Raw genomic sequence first — 20293 nt, forward strand, 5'->3', positions numbered from 1 at the left:
ACCAGAGTTCGGGGTCATCATACATTTAGGAGGAGAAGTTAGCTGGCAGGGGCTATTTTTCTGCAAATTAGTTTTCTCTCAAGGGTAACGGTGGGGGAGGAGCAGAGGAAAATGAATTGGAGCCGTTGAATAATCGTGTATTGTTTGGCTGGTTGCGGGACCTCTGAACTGATGCTCTAAGAAGCCTTTCCAGGCCCTCCTTTTCTATGGGCCAGGATGGGAAGCCTCTCACAGCTGTTGATGAGTGTCCTATAGGGGCAGCGATGGGGACAGCAGTGTGGCCCCACAGACAATGGTCCACAGAGCGTCGGCTCCACTTGGCAAGAAAGGCACGGTCTGCTGGTCATTACTGCCGAACACAGGGCTGGACAGGTGGCCGAGCAGGACAGTGAGAAAGGGCAGGGTCCAAAGTCTGTGCTGGTCACAAAGAAGTGAGGCGAGGGGCAAAGGTAGAAAAACAACAATATAGTAGGAAGCGATAGACCAGCTCTCCTTGGGGGAGGAATGTTTATAACATGAAAACGGATGAGTTCATCTGGAAGTGTTTGTCTCATTGCTTTCGGGTCCAGGGTCTGGTTGGAATGCTCGGCATCGTGTTTGTCCTGCAGATGTTTTCCCACCCTCACTTTGGCCCTTACAAACACTGCCTCCTCTAAACCAGCGCTTCTCAGCTTCCCTTAAAGTTCTCCACCCCACCCCCCCCACCCCCCCCACCCCCCCTCCCCCCCCCCGCCCCGTGGCAGAGGAGCTCAAAGTCCACACTCGGGGACTCGAGGGGAGAGCCTGAAAGCGCCCTCCACGAAGAAGAGACTGGGCTGAAGTCTTGTATTTGTGTATCTTTCAAAACCTGATATATTGTGCGGTAGCCTAAAATAGCGAACGTTCGAAATGACCATTTAAATTCCTTTCTTTCCTCAATTCTAAGGTATCATTCTAAGATGAAACTCAATCCATACCTGAGGGGAAAAAAAGAAAGAGGACAACACCCACGGAACACATACTTAGAGAGTCAGAAGCGTCCTTCCAGATTTCCAAGGCTTAAAGCATGAATTCGAAAAAATCTATGTCATAAAATCAAGGAAATGTGTAATTATAATCACGGAAAATGGAAATGTCAGGAGGTAACAACCAGTTTGGCCTGTGGCTCCAGACATACTGGGGTACACACCAGTTTGCAGAGCATTACAGTGGGGACGGCTATTGTAAAGTGATGAAACACAGACTTACCTGGTTGTAACCACCTTGTAATAAAATGCTGTGTTCTTTCATTCTGGTGTTGTCAGAGCTCAGGGCAGCACCAGGCACACAGCAGGTGCTTAATAAATATTTGCTGAATTGAAAGTTGTTGATAGCAGTCCGCATTCATGCTCCCCTCTAGGTAGCCTGTGAGGGGGGGGGGTGAGTGTGGGAGGGGACGTCTGTTTCCAAACAGTGTGATGGGCTGCCCTTCCAGGGAGGGCAAAGCAGGCTGGAACAGCATGGAGTAGGTGTCCTCAGCCTTCTGTCAGAGTGTAGACACTGGGCTCACGCCCCATCTCTGCCACTGACTAGTTGCACAATCTTGAGATCTCCCTTCTCTGGAAAAAGGAAGCATCGAGACCCACTCTCTCGAAGGTCTAGTTTAATAATTCTACGATTCTGCATATTTGGATTTATGTTAAGAGACTGTTCTTTCTCACCAGTCCATGAGGGATGATACTACGCAAGGACTGAAGCAAGGTGCAGGGTGAGGGAAAGAAATCTGCTCTTGTTGTATCCACTGTACCTCCCTTGCTGGAAGGGCCCTGTATGCTCCCTGCCTGAGAGGCTGCTGACTTCAGTGCCCTTGGCCTTGTTCTGGGAAGAAAACACTCAGAACTGAAGACATACTGTAAGATAGGGTGAAAAACACTGCCACTGTCTTATGAATTCGCCATAGATGAGGTAATTCACAAAGCAGGTCACTGTAATTCATAGTCTACTTCCCCTCTTCCTCCCTCCTCCTGCCCAGGTGTCATTTTCTAGAACAGAGCTCACTTAGCAAGGGGAACCAAACTCTGGTCAAACTGAGCAGGACCATCTTAAGTCAGTGTCATATATTATTGGCTCAATGTTTTGTTGTTGTTGAAACTGATTATTCATTAAAATTAGCCAGATTTTAGAGTCAAATCAGCAGGAACAGGACATGAAAAGAAAGAAACAATGATTCCAAGTTGAAAACACCAGGCAGAAATATACCCTTTTATTTTGTTCAATAAAAAGTGAAGTTGGTGATTCTTAAGGTAAAAATAGTGTTTCCCACTTGAAGAAAAACCAAACTTATACAACTAGATAAGTTAGAGAGTAATGCTTTTAATTATAAAAGGATTTTGCTTTCTACAGTGATTCATCCTATGGCCCCAGCTTCCTAGAAGAATTTAAAGTACTATTTAATCTCCCCCACAAAAATTCATATGCCACTTTCAAAAACAGATGTATGACATTTGACTTTATTTCAACATAAATAAAACACAGAGCACCAGATTCTTGACCTAAAATCCCTTTCCTGAAGTATGGAAGCCTTGAAATTCCATCATATTTACTCACTCATTCAAAAACATACTGTTCAAGCCCTAATGTGTGGCAGGCATTGTGTTAATCCTGAGACTGGATCCTGATCTCCTGATGCTTTTTTCTTCCCCATGGCTTCCATTCTCGCTGTGTCCCATGTACTGGGTGCAACTGTGTGTCTGATGCTCTGGAAAAGGGGGTAATCATATTAGGATGACAAGTAATGCCCTTCAAGAAGAGAATTGAAGTCACAGCTACAGTAAACAGTCAAAATAAACTTTAAGCCTGAGGTTGAGGAACTTTTACTCATGGAGATTGGCCAAGAGCTATGGCTTCTGAAGCACAGTCCTTGGACCAGCAGCACTGGTATCATCTGTGACTTCTCTAGGAATGCTCACTCCTGGGCTCTGCCCCTGACCTGCTGAGTCATGTCTGGCCATGGGGTTCAAGAAATTGTTTCAGCAACATTCCGGGTGCTTTTTATGCACGTTAAAGTGTGAGAACCACTGCCCTGAAGTTAATCAGGTCTCGTCTGGGCAAAGCCCCTTAAGAGTCTTCTTTCAAATTCTATCACCCATTGCATTCTTTCACAAGCCCATGATAATCTCTAGTTCCATGTTCAAAATCAAACCAGTATCTTGGTTTAGCAAGTCACTTCTGCAAAGTTCCAAGTCAGGGAGAAAAATAGCAAATTCTCTGTGATAATCAAAAGGGAAAATATTTGGACAGGTAATTTTAGGAGCCAGCTATGGATCGCTATGTACAATAATGGAGTTGAGCAATTAGGTTTGGAAAGCCAAGCACAGAAAATAATTAACCCACAAAGTAATCATCTTGTAAGTCCCAAAGCTAATGATTAAAATAAACCTGAAACAAATGATTGTTTAACTTTTAAGCTGTGCTTGTTTTAGCCACAGTGTACTTCAGGTGTGAGCTCCCGGGAATTCTTCCTGCCTGCCGAGATTGGCTTTGGGACAAGGGCATGTGTCCATTCTCCTGCCTCTCCTTCCCTGGGGAAGGTTGCTTGAGTATCACAAAATACCGCTCCAGCGTGGGTGGAGGAGGTTGTCTGGGCTGTTCAGCCCTGCTCGGCACCGGGGTGCCTCAAGCCCCCGAATTTAGTCTGCAGCTGTGGTGGGCTTCAGCCATATTGAATCCTATATAACCTTGGAGGCTGGGTTGCAAGCTTCGTCTTTATGCAGCTTGCTTTGCACTTTCATTGGTGGTTTATTATTGCAAAGCATGATGCTCCCCTCCCCCCACTCTCTTCTCCACCCAAAGAGGTGAATTAATAACTAGAAAACAAGACAGAAATGAGATCTAGAAGGGCCTGAGCTTCTGAATGTCACTGTGAGCAAACAGCAGTGGAGAGAAAAGGTTCCTTTCCATCTTTATGTGCAGTGCTGTCTGTGCATTGACTTGTTTCCTGACACATGAGCCATGGCTTGAAAGGAATTCAGGCCCCAGCAAATTTTGCATTGCGCTTCAATGTGGCCTCTGGGATTGAATAAGGGCAAATCTATTATACTGTTGCCATGGAGACCCTGGCACAACTGCTGATAAAGAGTGTCTGATGTTTGGTAGGCCTCGTAGCATGGTACATACCATTTAAAGGATGGTGTGTGTGTGTGTGTGTGTGTGTGTGTGTGTGTGCAGTGACTGGGGGAGGTGGGGTGGAGAGCAGGGTGTAGTGGGGAAGGAAGGAAGGAGAGGCTGGTTTGGCATATCATGAAGGAATGTTCTGTGTTTTTACAAAGAATTTGTAAATACTTTCTTGCCTCTAAAACATTAATTCTGCCTTCTAAGAATCTACACGTTAAACAGATGGGGGCAGCAGAAGATCCACAGACTTTCCCCTTGGTCTAGCAAAATTAGTCTTTAATTCCTCTGAAAGAGAATTGAGCTAATACAATAAAAGTGAAAATGCGCTCTTTTGCGTCCTTTGATGAATGCTGCCTCCATTCAGCTGTCTGTCTGAGGATCAATAGTAGGTTTGTGAGGATCGCCAGCGCTTGCTAAGCGGGCTAGCAAGATGATGGATTTTAATCATTAAAATGATTTTATAAGCACGAAACAAAGAAGGCTGACGGCCCTCTCCCGTGCATAATCTCAGTTTTTTGCTGTTATTGATTCTGCCAGCCCTAAATTCCCTTCCTGTCTTGAAGGCAAATCTCACCCTCCCCAAATTCCATCCCACACAACCATTTCTGGCTCCAAGTGATCAGTAATGGGCAACTTGAATTTTTTTTTTTTTTATTGGTGCCCTTTCCCCATGAGCCCCAGACCCAGGGAAGGATGGCACATCCAGGCCCAGCCCAGCCTTCTGGCTGGCGAGGTTGGAGGCGAGGCGTCTCAGGCAGAATCACCTACAGTAAGCAAGCTGTAGAGTGAGCGGCTCTAACAATGGGAGGCCGGGCGATCTGCGACAGTTGATAGGATTATTATTATTACAGAGCGCAAAAAGCTTCTGCTTTCTTTTCTGCTGCTTTGCAGACCTCATAAGGCCTCTCTGTGATTTCTGCATAGTTAATTTGTCAGTTTATAAATTACCACATTATGTTAACGCTGAATGCTTCAAAACACAAATATATGCACAGAGGGCTTGAATATTTGAAGTGTTTTAGTACTATGGGGAAATAATTTTGTTGTCAAGCTGTGGCAGATATAGAACTGCTAGGGGATACATGGCCATTTCATCAGGACTGTGTCGATGATGGCCTGTGAACATCCAAGGGGGAAAATCATCTTTTATCACTATTGTGTACCGTGCTGGTCCAGATGGAGGATAAAACATGCATGAGTTGCCCGCAGCTCTGAAAATAATTATACTCATTTGCCAGAAATGTAGAAAGTGCATCCAACCAAGTTACCACCCATCATAGTGACACTCCGTTTGCATACTGATGAAGTTTAAAGCCAGAGACAATGGCGTTGGTATCAATAGCGAGGGGGGGGGGGCTGGGCACCACCAGTGCCGTAGGATTAATAGCGCCATCATTTTATATTATGCAGCATTTCACTTATGCTGCATATCAAAAGACTACTGCCTCTGAGGTTCACCTCACTGTTTATAAGATTACAGTTTGCTTTAAGACTCCAAACATTAGCATGGATTCTTTTCAGCTTCCACAAATGAATGCAAAAATATCTGTTCGATAAAGTGCCTAGAATGTAATTACGGGTAAATATGTTTGGATGCCATTATGAGTGCCTGCATGTGTGTATATGTGTTTGTGAGTGTGGGTGGTGTATACATACCCACATGCACACGCGTGATTTTGGAAGACTGCAATGGAATAGAAGATAATATGCGCATGCTAAGTCCTGGTGCTACTGCAGAGTAATTGATGAATGGGTTTTTAAAATGTAGAAAGAGAATGAATACAAGTAGGACCCAAGAGAATAATTCTTTATATTGCAATCAGCTCAGTTTATATGTACTTGCTTTAATCGTAGAAATCAGCAATAAAAAACATAGACTTGGTTATTTAATCCTTACTGAGTAAAAGAGAATGTCTTATAATGACCCTCTAAAATATTACAAAATATTGAATTATTTCACTATGCCTCTCATTTTTAGACAACCGTAAAATAATCAGTGCAGCCAATACCAGAAGATTAACAGATTTCTTTACACTTTTGAATCCTGCAAACGTACATGTATGAACTAGGAAGAGACACTTTTCTCATGGAACTCTGAATTCTCATAGGTGTTTTACGGTTTGAAAATAGCCCAATCATGATGTTGTCACAACGCTTATTTTTAAGTAATGATTTTAATTAAACCCTCTAAAAAGGAAACAATTCTGTACCTCTCTTATATGGGCTGTACTCTGATGATTACATGCGTGCACTTTCCCATTTTACTCTGGTGTCATGGGGGCAAGGATAACAATTTCCATCTCATCACAAGAGAGAGAGACTATACTTTACTCTGCCCAAGACTTCAGTGAAATCAGAGGAAGAATTTTACACTATAAAATTACAATAAAATAGCTGAGCAAAAAGCATGGTTTCAACCGAAGTGGACCAAAGACAACAGCGTAATGCAAGATACCACAGAATATTTTTATATAGCAACAAATAGAGATTTTTTTTCCCAGCTAACTGGGGCAGACTGGACCAATAAATTTTTTTTTACAGGTTTTCCAGTTCTCTTTCCCTCAGAATGGCCTTTGAAACATGAAGGGAACAGGGCATTCACACAGCTCAACAATGAGTGGTTGAGCGAGAATGAGGCATGTGAGCCTGGACCTGGAAGGACGTGAGTAGGTGGCAGGATATATTCGTGGTAAATTGAGCACAGAAAGAAGCAGATTTACAGAATGCTGCTTCTCCCTTCCCTCTCCTAGGATAGCACATTGGCTATGATGAGAATGCCATTGGGATAATACCATTGTGAGTCCAAAACTTCTGAGAAAAACAGGGGATGCATTTATTTAAAGTTCACTGAGACATTAGTTCAGTCTTCTGGTTTTCAGAACTGTTGTTACTGATCAGTTTTTACATGCCTGAAGTTCTTCTCATGGTCTCAGGTCTCAAAGGAAACCCAATGAACAAAGAGACAGACAGACACATGCACAAACATGAGACTTTGTCAAGAAGGTACGCATGATAGGAATGGGCATTTAGAGAATGCTTTGCCATGTGGCAGATGTGAATGAGTGAATGAGTATGTGTGTGTGTGTGTGTGTGTGTGCGCATATATACACCTTATTTTAAAGATGTATGTATCTTTACTTGTTATAAAGTTCAAACTATCAGTAAATTAGAGTGATTTGGACACAAGTCTGACTCCTAAGGCTGCACTAATTGTATCCATCAATGTATACCAGGCTTTCAAGTGTCTATCAGAAATACGTAAAGAACTAAGTGCCATGACATGGAGCAGGTAATGCCTCTCTGTTGATGAAAGAATGAAGTGAAAAAGGAAAAAATATCAATAAGTGATCTTGATAATAACAGCAATCAAATATTTGAATGCTAATAGCCCTGTCAGCAAAGAAGCAATCAGTATCTTTTGGTGACAACACACTTTGGGGGATAAATAAATCTGGGAATAAATTTCCCTACACACTACAGGTCAAGATGTGAAGCTCCAAACTGTCTTGTTGAATTCAAACAGTGCCTTCTGTTTCTTTACCCTATTCACAGTCTTCACTGTGTCACAGAAGGTATTAAAAACAAAAAAGGGGCTCTTCCTCTGCCTCTTCCCCTATTATTTCTAAACAAATAAGTCTTTTTTTTAATGTTTACTTATTTTGAAAGAGAGAGAAAGAGTTAGAGCAAGAACAAGGTGGGAAGGGACAGAGAGAGAGGGAAAGAGAGAATCCCAAGCAGGCTCTGCACTGTCAGCACAGAGCCTGATGAGGGGCTAGATCTCATGAACTGTGAGATCATGACCTGAGTGCAAATCAAGGTTGGGTGCTTACCCAACTGAGCCATGCAGGCGCCCCCTGAATAGTTCAGTCCTAAACTCAGTCGATATAGAGCAAAGTTGGCATCTACTCCAAAAGAAGGAGGGAAGCCACAGTAGCCCAGAGTGGGTGGCAGAGCCTGAGTGGACTAAGGCTGGTAGAGAGTAGAAGACTAGCTTGGCATAGGGTATCGGAGCCTGAGCAAGGTAACGTGTGCTCATGCAGGGAACTGGCCCAGTGTTAGGGTTGCAGGCTGTCTGTGCAGAGAGGGGACTAGGTATGTGACAGAGTCCACCTGAGGAGAGGAAGGTAATGGGAAGAAATTCTGCTTGGTTATATACGGGAGTATTGATCAGACAAGTAAGTATATTAAGGGTAATGAGAGCCAAATTATTCTTTGTTGGAGAAGAGAGTTATAAATATGGAAAGGGAGAAAATTAGAACAAACTTTGTGGTCTTGTTTTGGAACTGGACCTATCAGTGTGATGCATGGTTTTCAGTATATATAGAGATACAGAAATATATATATAGTCATTAGCTCTGTCTGCTGTGATCACCTGGCAACAGCAACAATCCAATAGTGATGAGCACACTTAGTGCCCAGATAATCGCTTCTCCCCCCCCCCCCCCGATCATCGTTTCTAATGCCATTCTCCACTAAAAGGCAACAGGACTCCATGGAGAAATGGCCAGTTCCAGAGTTAGGGCCTAGAAAATGCAAAATGATCCTGGAGTGTCTTCTTTTTCAGGAAAGTCAACTGAGGCACAAAGAGGTTCAGGAACTTGCCCAAGTCACACATCTAATAAAATTGCTATTGAATTATATGTGGTTGAGACAACTCCAAAAGGGAAAAAATTAACATCTAGAATAGTTCTGCACTCAAATGTCTTTACATTCTATCTCCTTCCGTAAAGGAAACACAAAGTGGAAATCAGAGATGATGGATTCTGACTTAGGTATATGCAATAAAAACACGTGGAACTCTAATTGGGAGATTAAGTTGCAAAGAAAAACTGTCCAATAAAATGTTTTAAGTATTTACGTAACATTTTTTAGGGCTTTCCCATTTTGACAAACTTTAGTAACTAACCAAACAACTCCCAGCCCTAATCACCTGGAATAAAGCGGGCTTCCATTGCCCCTTGGTAACGTCTGTTGCTACATACAACAAAGTCAGTGAGCACACAAGGCAATTTTGGCAGGCCATCAATGATGTGGATGGGAACCCAAGAGTTTTCTGAGTCCTGCCACCCCATAGTTGTGAAACCTTGTCAGAATCCTTAACCACTTTGTGTTTGGGTTTCTCTGTCTATTAAGTAAGAGACTTGGACCAGAGAAGAGATTCCAGTGACTTGTCACATGTTTCTGTTTTTCTCACACTGAGGGGGCTGAATAAGCCTTAAGAAATGTATCCAGTGGCCACTTTTAGGCTAATATGCCCTGTCACATTGATAGGTTGTGTCCCAGCCAAGATGGCTGATTAGCTAATCAGGCTCCTCCAGCTCTTGCGTGGACCTCAGGCCTGGATGGCTGTCAAATGGCCATATGTAAATGATGAATGAAATGACACGCTGAAGATTACAACTCTGACCCACCAGCCTAGGTTGTTAAGATAAGTCAGTGTGGGTCACCTTTCCCACCTCCCACCCTTCTTAGATTAAAATCCTGTCCTGTCCTTTCTCTTTTTCTCTCTTCTCCTCCCCCAATTTGGAAAATGTATTAATGCTTTCATCTCACTGAGATGGCTGGGAATACTATGAACGCTATTGTATCTCATAGTCTATTGATTTATAGAGGTTTGTGTTTTTTGTTTTTGTTTTTTTTTTAGCATTAACTTTTTAAAAATCTGAAACAATTACAGACTTACAGGAAAGTTGCAAGCGCAGCATATAGAACTTTTTTCTTGAACCATTTGAAATACACAGTATAATGTTTGGATGATCAGGCTGGCAATTATATTTTCTAAATCACAAGATTGTTATGAGGATTAAGTGACTTAATATATGTAGGCCAAATAATGCTTCACCCCTTAATCCAATATAGAAAGGTAGAAAACTAGAAAGAACTTGTGGGGTTGGTTTGGAATTGGAAATATCAGTGTGGCTGGTGGTTTTCAATATATTAGATATAGAAATATAGGTGTAACATATATTCCTTAGCTCTGTCCACTATAGGAAACAAAAGTGGTAAGTATACTACCAGTGCCAGGATCTTGGTTTCTAATGCCATGCCTCACTGAAAGGACTTTAGGACTCCTTGGAGAAATGGCCGATTCCTGGGTTGGGTGAGGGAAAGTACAAGAGGAATTCGAAACATCATGTGCTTCAAAAGCAAGGAAGTGCTCAAAGACTGATGGGGATATATCAAGCCAGTTTGAGGGAGATGTCATTGGCAGAATTTATGGCATTGAAGTAATTATATCAATAGATTATAACCCATGAATAAAACTATGCGTCCTTATGGAGACAAAGAAGGAATGAATGGATTGAAAGTTGGATGAGGGCCCGGGTATTTACCTAGTTTCAAAGTATCTCCTTATAAAATACTTAACTACAAAGGACAAAAAGAGCAGCCTTACAGTGTAAAAGTCTTTCAGATTCCCCCTTAATCAAGTGATTCAAGTGAATGCCATCAGTAGTGGGACAAATAAAAATCATAATATCTGATAAAATGCATTCAAAGGAACACAGCATCACTTTGTCACTTGTATGATACTCCTGAATAAAAGAATGAGGAAACATTGGATAAATTCATAATGAGGAACATTCTACAAAAGAACTGGGCTGTAATCTTCAAAATTGTCAAGGTCATGAAAGTCAAGAAAATATTACAGACTTATTCCAGATTAAAGACGACTGAAGAGATATGGCAGTTAATTGCAATGTATGGTTTAAAACTGGATTCTTCTACTATAAAGGACATTATTGGAACAACTGTCAAAACTTGAATGGGATCTGAGGATTCGGTGGTGGTAATGTACCGATGTGAATTTTCTTATTTTGATGGTTACCTTGTGGTTATATAGCAGAATGTCCTTGTTTGTAAGCAATGAATGTCCTAATTCCTGAACTTGTGAGTATGTCACCTTACCTGAAAATGAGATTTTGCAGATCTGATTAAGTTAGTAGTTTGAGATGGGAGATCATAAGGAATTATGCAGGTGGAACCTCATAAGGGAAAGAAGGAAGCAGGAGAGTCACAATCACAGAAGGAGATGTGTCTATTGAAGCAGAGGTTGTAGTGATATGACTCATGGAAGAAGGAATGAGCCAAGGAATGTGGGCAGCCTCCAAAAGCTAGAAAAAACAAAGAATGGATTCTCCCCTAGAGCCTTGCGGAGGAATGCAGCCCTGCTGACACCTGGATTTTAGTCCATTAAGACCCATTTTAGAATTACTGTTCTTATTCCACAACAGTGAGAGAATACATCTGTGTTCTTTTAAGCCACTAAATTTATAATCATTTGTTACAGCAGTAATAGGGAACTAATATAGTACCTATGGAATATTTGGAACAGTACCTGGCACATAATCAGCATAGTCACTTGTTTCTTTTTGTTGTTGTCATTCAGTCTTTTCAAAGCATGTGAGTTAGTTTTCATAGGATTAAGAACTCTGTTTTTTGTACTCAGGTTTGTTGGTTTACACCATATTTGATACCATCACACATCTATAACCTGTATAGGTTGGCGAATAAAGAGAATGGACTCTTTGTTCAGTCTGCTGCCTGGTCTCCACTTGCCCCTCCAGTTATGTCCTGTGGTGGTCTCTGGAGGCTGATCAAATGGACTGTATCATGGGCTTTCTTGCCTTTGGCTTCCATTGTTATCTACAGATACAGTGGGCAGAAGATCGAGGGGAGGAGGAAGAGCAAAGTCAGGGTGATGTCTCCTCACCTCCTGCCCTGCTGGCCCTTGGCCAGCAGTGGCTGCCTTCCTCTTCTGAAGGCCATTGTTCCTGTTGGATGGGCCCTTCTATGATTGTTTTGGTCTCTGGTACTTCTTGCTCTTGCTCTTTCAGGACTAGGTTGGTAATGGCTGCCCACTGTTGGTAGCCCAGGTACTTTACCTTCTGTTTTTGACAATGCCAATGTAAGTTCATTGAACTCTCCTCAGTCATCCACTTTGTGTGCACCATACTGTGTGTGTCGTGACTGACAAAGCAAATACCCATATATTTCCACAGCAGAGAACACAAATGCCCAGGAATCCTGTCAGGAAGGTCCTTGAGTGGCTTAGTAGCCATAAGTAGTCAGCACTCCATGGGCACACAGAAAGAATGGAAAGCATTGGTCTAGCTAGGACCCTTGTCAATAGCCTCCAGCCAAGGGCCACCAGGAACACACACGTAGTAGAACAAGTTGATTTTAGTACTTGTTGCAGTGGAGGAGAAAGCACACTATGGGACCTATGGTGGCATCTCGGCAAGGAGGTGCTGGAAAGGACTGACAGGATGTTGGGTTGTCTTGGGTGATTTGGGGGAGGATTTAAGGAAGCAGGGATTTGATCTGGCTTGGATGCTATGACGAAGCAGGAGTAATTCTATGATTGTGTATCTCAATAAATTTTATCTGTAAGGAGGCCAGAATATACTGAGGATAAAGCTATAATTGGTAAAGTAGCATCAGGCACTCGTATTAACTAGGAGTGGTGGGGGCGGGGGATCTTTGGTATTTTGTAGTTTGAACATTATTCTTGGTTTTGTCTGTGTTAGATATGATGACAGAATGATCTTGTTTTAGTCTTGATACATCTTGGTCACAGAATGGCCTTGTCTCATGTTGATTTTCTGTGAAATTATTTTTGTTCACTAGGAGAACACCAGGGCCTAGCAATCAGTGCCAGGACAGCTTCTAGCAACATCCATATGGGAGTCAGGGAATACTTTTCCCTTTCTCACCTTGTGTCATGAAGACCGAAGTCTGATCTGCATTGAATCACCCATGCAGCTTATTAAAATATAGATCTTAGGACTCTGCCCCCAGACCTATTGAATTAATGTCTAGGGGTAGGGCTTGGAAGTCTGTATTTCTAATTAGCATGATGCATCATTCTTATGTACACCAGAATCTAAAGCCTACTGGTCTAAAAGAGAGGTATCACAAACCAAGTTTATAAGCTGAGATTTGTGGTAACAGTTCTCAGTGTGAGACATCAAGAGCCAAACAAAGTGTATGTTTAAATTTTCATTAGCATCAAGTTCCAGCACTTTGGAATTACAGGATTTTCATTCAGTGGAACCAGCCTTTGAATTTACAAGGTTATCTGTTCTTATACCTTGTGTGCCAGTTTTAGAAAAACCTCAACTAAGGAGGTCAACCTGTAAGTGACAGAAGAGAAGGGGCTGATCATCTATTACCATAAATCAATAAAAGGTAGACACCAGTAGAAAGGCTGCTGCCAAACCGAGAAAAAAATCCAACAACATTGAGAAATTGCTTCCAAAGTCGGTGAGAACATTCACAAGGATAAAGCACAATTCCAGAGGCAGAGCTTTTCAAGATGCATAACTGAAATCCCATTTAACAAGGCAAACTACAGATCAGAAATGAGATGCCTTAACTGTAAAACGTCTAGTAAAATTACTGCAGATAGAAACACAAAAATCTTCAAAGGAAAATTCTCAAGAAAGAATACAAAGAAAGCAAAAATGAATAAGTTAATTTATTCTAAAACCACAACTAGGAAGATATTTGGCCTTCTCAAGAGTCAGAGAAGGACTACCAAAGTCTAACTAAGACAGAGCCTAACGAACTTTCAATCTGATTTTGAGGCATTAGCGAGATTTCCCTATTAAGATGACAGGGGCAAGGAGACTTGAGGCTCAGACATGGCCACCAAGTCTAGATCAGAACATTTTATGTTCCCATTGAATTTTCCTGCTCTTCGGATGTAGAAGAACTGAGCTCACCACAATCAAATAACCCCACCAAAGCTTTCCTAATAGGAAGTTAGGAAATGAGTCTTCTTAGCCTGAATAATGTATTTTGTCTTAAAGTCTATTTTGTCTGTAATCTCCACAGGCAGAGAGTCTGCATCTATAGCTCATTACCATTATTCTGATGATAATGTTACGTCTCATCAATTACTTGGGAGCAAGGTCAAATTTAGCAGCCAAATCTCCCCTTTGGTGAGACCATCAAGAATATATCTATCACCTCCCTTCCCAAGATCTACATGCCCTGCAAAAGCGTCTATGCCCATATTCTCTTTCCCCTCCCTCTTCCCTCCCTCTCCTCCCTCTCCACCTCCTGTTTCTGTCACAGTATTACCAGTTACAAAATCTTGCCGGATTTAAGCCCTGATTCATTTATTCCTTTTCACTTTCGTTTCAGAAAGGTCAAGCAAGGATGGTTGAGAAAATCATGGAGACATAAAAAAGGGGAAGAACCTGCATGTAAGAGAGAAGATACTGTGTGACTTTGTAAATAGATATTGGAAATTAGAGGTAGGTGGTTCTCTTAGAATTTTAGTCCATGTGGAGGAACTTTTTGATTGAGACTATGATTATATACCATACCACTGAGATTTATTTTAATTAAAGGAAAGAAAAGTTTCTCAGCCAAGCAAACAAAACAAAAAGACAAAACAGTGAATATGTGTGTGTGTGTGCTCATATATATGTGTATGTATGTATATATATCTCAAAAATTGTTTCACTTTCATAGTAAACTCACCTGGAAAATCTACCTTGATGCATGCATCTTTGACAATTGGCTCAGGCTTTAGATTTTTTTTAAATGAAAGTTCAGCTCAATCCCACAATTCATTTACTCAATTTACTTCCTAGAATTTTTAAGCAAGAGTTCAACCTCACAAACACAGCTATACTTGGCAAACAAATGTAAAGAGATTAAAAGGACCTGTTTAATCACTTTTCAGAGCATTTATCAGCACCATGCTCTAACCAACTGAGCCAATCGGCTTCAGAGCATTTATAAATTAAACTTGCTTCTGAATAGTTAGGGTTAAATTGGTTCAAAAAGCACTCTCTTAAATTTGACTTTTTCTTCTTGAGGTACTAAGCCTTTTGAAAATGCAAAACTCCTAGGAGATGTAGCATTTTTGGTAGACTGCCACCAACCCCTGAATTTCTTTATCTACTTGGAATCTATACTGTTAAGTGCATGTATATAGATTCAGAACCATCTATATTCCTGGTAATTTTTAAAATAATGACCCTCTTTATCCATAAAAGTGTTTGCCCTTAAAGATTAATTTGTTTGATATAATATAGCCACAATGGTATTTTTAAAATAAGAATTTGTTTCATAAATCTTTTCTCATCCCTTACCTTTTTGTCTTTCTGTGCCATTATGTTTAGGTCTTTTATACAACTGAATTTTAATTTCATTCTGAGAATCTCTGTCTTTTAGACATTACGTTCAATCCATTTATATTTATTGTGATTATAGATATTTGGTTTTATTTCCACCGTATTATTTTCTGCTTTCAACCAGTCATACTTTTACTTTGCTTGTTTTCCATTCTACACTTTTTTTTTACAAAGAACTCACATTATATTTATTCATATTATATAAACATTGGAGCTTCACATTCTATCCACCATGTTTCTTAATTACTCTTTCTATTTTATGTCCCTTTATCTTACTATCACTCACAATGACTCACTTTTGGAATGTATTTTTCTTATGTTTACAACTTTAGGTTCTATGGTAGATGTCCTGATTCCTAGAAGGTGACTGCTTCCACCAGGGAACACAGTAGTTGTCCTATTTAAATGTTAAACTAGGATTTAAACTAGGCTGCCACTGGGTCACTTAGAGTTCCTCATGCCAAGGGACCAGTAGTCAAAGAAAGGACACACCAACCTTGCAAGAGTAATTCACACTGATCAGGATACAACTGCTATTATCTAATGAAAAAGAGGAAGAATATGTTTCATATTCATTGAGCAATTGGGACATGTCTTGATACTGTGCTGCCAAACTGGGGTGCTTAATGGATAAGTGCAATAGACACAACCTCAAAAGGACATGCTGATTAGAAATTTAGGCCTTCATAGCTTCCACCAGTTAAGTTACAAAGAGCATAAGAGATACTAGCCAAGGGTGAGGAGACTTTAGAATAGGTAGTAAAGAAAGGAGATAACGAAAAGTAGTTGTACTTTTAAAACTAGTTGCAGCAGCAAAGACTGGCATTTATTTCCCTTGTATGATTCCTTAGAAATTGAGACCAACTAGGATCTTGAGGATGCTCTTCCCAGATGGGACACACTTACCACAAAATGCAAATGGAAATGGATCTTAACAGCTCAAGTGGAGTAGAGTGGGTGCTGTTGTGTGCTGCTCAGAATCCCCACCTCCCATCTCATTTCCGGAATGAGACATTCATTTGGTGCGTGGTGCATTGGCTGCTGCTGGCTCACTCTTGGGTCCCTCTGGGAATCATCTTTGGCCAAAGGGAGCCATCTTTCCCAGGTTTATGACCTTTTCTCAGGGGCAACTTGTGTCCAATGGCTGATTGATGTTGAAATATAAAGGCCCAGTTTTGTTCTCTCAGTTTGGGATATTCTTGAAGATCATCCTAACTCCAAAAATCCTCGTGAGATCAGCTGGCTGCTCTGTTGCAACTATGTCACTGTATCTCCTTCTGCCTAATCCTTTCACTTCCTGAAATGTGTTTCTTAGATTATTCTCCAGTAAACCTTCTGCATGCAAATCTCTATCTAAAAATCTGTTTCTAGGAGATTCTACCCAAGACATCATCTTTTTTCAGATAATACTTCTATTATTGTAGGTTTCTGAGTACCTATTCTGTTTGTGTACCTGTATCTTGAACCATAAACTCACCTTCAGTGGAAACTTTCCTCTGAAAACCCTCTGTGGCCTAAACTGTAGAAATGACATTCCACAGAGATTTTCTGTTCACTTCTGCCAGGTACTCTAGAGATATCACTGTCCCAGGACTAATTTTTATGTAAATTTCTAATCTTGACAATTCCCAAACCATTATAGAAGTGTACATTCTAACTTTGATACAACATGAGGCAGAGGCCTGAAATTTTATTTTTCTGGGAATGATTTTTTTTTTCCTTTTCCATAGCCCAGAACAGTAAACTTTATCTTTTCTCTGTTAAGGTGGGGAAATCTTTTTTCTAAGCCCCTCATTACAGAGGCTACATCCCTTTGAGTATCTCAGCTTCTTCATGAAGGGGTATTAGCTCCCATTCAGTGTCTCATTGAACCCATAACCTCATATCCTGGCTTGACTGTGTATTAAAACCTAAACTAGCATTTGATAACCATCCATGAGGAAGCTTCAGGATCATATCTTGAGCTTCTAGCCCTTAATTTCAGGCACCTTGAAATTTTCATTTAGTTTTTGGAATTTGATATGCATGAATATGATTTTTAATATATTTCCAGAATCTGAAACTATTGCAAAGTAGCTAAATGTTTCTTGGAGATAGGTGTTAGTAAGAAATGGAAATCATGAAAGTACTGACCTTGGAACTGACATGGAAGAAATAACACAACTGAGAAGGAAATGAAAAAAAATCAGATTATCTCTTTCATGCTCAGGTCAGGCTCTGAGAGCCTAGGCATTAACATGGTAAAAAACTGATCTAGAAACCCAGGGAACTTCAAGTGTCTCCCTAATGGCACTGTGAGTTCTTTGAGGGAAGGAACTGTGTCTTATTTGCTGTGGTATTCCTCACATCTAGTTCATACCTGGCATATAGTAGATTTTCAGGAGATACCTTTTGGCCAAATGAATGAGCCAGAAATAAAGCAGTGCTGTGCAAAATGGTGAGATATTTTCAAACACACAAGAATAAAACATAATGTTATATCAACACTGGTCTAAGAAGAATATAAAAAAATAATAGAAAAGGAAAATGTGAACCAAGTTATACTCATTCTTTCCGGTGTTCTTCCAGTAAGTATTTATTGAGTGTCCCTGGTTGAATCTGGACTGTGCTAGGCATGGAGAATGTGATAGTGGGAACAGAAGGTCATGGTCTCTGCCCATGTAGAGATCTGGGACATGCAGACTTTAAATGAAAACACTAAAAACAAAAAAGTAAGTATGAAGACTTGGGTGGCCAAATGGTATATTAGTCCAGGAAAATCTCTCTCCATTCCTGTTGTCTCAGTGTACTTATTAATAGTACCCCCATTCACTATCAGAAGTGTCTCAGGTTGTACAGTCATCTTGAGTATGACTGAAAGGTATGTGGTGTTAGCAAAGTGCACAACAGAGAATCATCTACTCAGAGAGTAGAAGAAAGACAAGACTGACCTGAAAAATGGTAGATGGAACACATGGCATATGTGACTGTGTAGGAGTGCAAGTGGGGAGACCCTGCCAGGCAGATAGAATATCATGTGCAAAGCAGGGTACATTGGGGAATCAATAGGAGGCTTGTCTGGCTAGAGTATCAAGGGCAAGAGGTAACATTGAAGGATAGATGGCATCAGACCATGTGGGCCTGTGGAATTTTATGCATTTTGGAATTTTGTTAAGGGGTAACTTTAATCAAGGATGGCGTTGGGGGAAGTAGGGAATTTAGCATTTTGAAGGATTCCCTGTGGCTGCAGTGTGGAGAATAGATTTATGAAATTTCAGGAAGCTAGTTGGAAAGCTACTGCACTAGTCCAGTTAAGACACGATAGTAGCTTGAAATAGAATGGTGGTAGAAATGAAAAGAATTAAATGGATTTGAGATGAATCTAGAAGGCAAAATGAACAGAACTTAAAGATGAATTGGCTATGGAGAGAGGGGAATAGGGACGCACATAGAATAGATTTCTGGCTTATGCACCTGTGATTTACTAGGCTAGGGAATACAGCTAGTATTAAGACTGGCATATCTATCCATCCATGTAGTTACCTCTTCAAGAAACCGGCATTCATGGGGGCGCCTGGGTGGGGCAGTCGGTTAAGCGTCTGACTTCAGCCAGGTCACGATCTCGCGGTCCGTGAGTTCGAGCCCTGCGTCAGGCTCTGGGCTGATGGCTCGGAGCCTGGAGACTGTCTCCGATTCTGTGTCTCCCTCTCTCTCTGCCCCTCCCCCGTTCATGCTCTGTCTCTCTCTGTCCCAAAAATAAATTAAAAACGTTGAAAAAAAAAATTAAAAAAAAAAAAAAAGAAACCGGCATTCATTGACACTGGTATATGTCAGGCATTGTGGGTAATAATAAAGGTGTTTATTATGAAATCTAACCCACAGAGTATAAATACACACATATATGTTTTACCAATTATTGTACTTTCAGCTGTAAGTAATAGAAAACTAGAAAATTCAAGTCAAAATGTGTAAGCAGTGAGAACATTTGTAAGTCCTCAAATGGGGAGCTCCAGGTTGGCTGATTCGGTTGCCTTCATGACATCAAGGATGTTAGTTCTTTCTTTCTACTCTGCTGTTGTCAGTTGACTTTTCCTTGACTAGTACCCTATATGGTTGCATAACTCTTATCCCAGTTCCAAGTACATGTAGCTATGTCAGCGTTCAGCAGAAGCATGATGATTTTGCCCATGTGTCTTTTTTTTTAAGCTGACAAACCTTTCCTAGAATCCCTCCAATAGATTCCTCCTCACATCTTAGTCATCACAGAATGATCTCTCTGCTTATTCCTAAGCAAGGACTGGTGAGAGAAATAGGATTGCCATGATTTGTCCAGTAAGGCACACAGCCAAGTATAAGAGGATGCCTAGTCAAACAAATTTGAGGTTTTGTTTACACGGAGAAAGAACGATGGGGCACCTGGATGGCTCAGTCAGGTAAGTGTCTGACTTTGGCTCAGGTCATGATCTCCTGGTCCATGAGTTTGAGCCTTGCCCAAACTCCCTACCCCCCGCTCCCCGTCCCCCTCCCCCTCCCTCCCCTCCCCCGCTCGCCTTCAGGCTCTGTGCTGACAGCTCAGATCCTGGAACCTGCTTTGGATTCTGTGTCTCCCTCTCTCTCTGCCCCTTCCCTGCTCACACTCTGTCTGTCTCTCTCTTTCAAAAATAAACATTAAAAAAAGAAAAAAAGGAGAAAGGGCAAAATGACTATTGAGTAAGCAGTTGAGGGTGTCTGCCCTACCTATAAAGCAAGGCAGTATTTGTATGGTCTTAGGAATGGTTCACAGTGGTTCAAGAGATTGAAGCAGAAGAAATCACCTTGGATATTGGAGAATAAGAAATGTTTCCAAGGCTGGGGAAGGTTATTAGGTTTATGTCACTCTGAAGGCAGAACCTGAGGTCTGAGATTATAGCACCACTTAAAAGAATACAACATAAATCCATCTTTACCCATTGATCCTCCCAATTCCAGGCATCCTCGTGGCTTTCCTAAGTTCCTCCACAGTCATATAAATACTGTTTCTTATTGTTTCTCAG

General features: G+C 41.1%; 1 long non-coding RNA gene across 1 annotated transcript in view; it reads left to right on the top strand.

Annotated features, from left to right (window-relative positions):
• The window catches only part of LOC122238834, a 97965-nt gene that overhangs the window by 29584 nt on the left and 48088 nt on the right, over positions 1-20293 (top strand). Inside the window, exon 3 of the long non-coding RNA XR_006218020.1 lies at positions 14281-14393. This is a non-coding gene — a long non-coding RNA (uncharacterized LOC122238834). The remainder of the gene's footprint in view (positions 1-14280; positions 14394-20293) is intronic.

The sequence above is a fragment of the Panthera tigris genome, chromosome A1 (genome assembly GCF_018350195.1).
Source record: "Panthera tigris isolate Pti1 chromosome A1, P.tigris_Pti1_mat1.1, whole genome shotgun sequence".
NCBI lineage: Eukaryota > Metazoa > Chordata > Mammalia > Carnivora > Felidae > Panthera > Panthera tigris.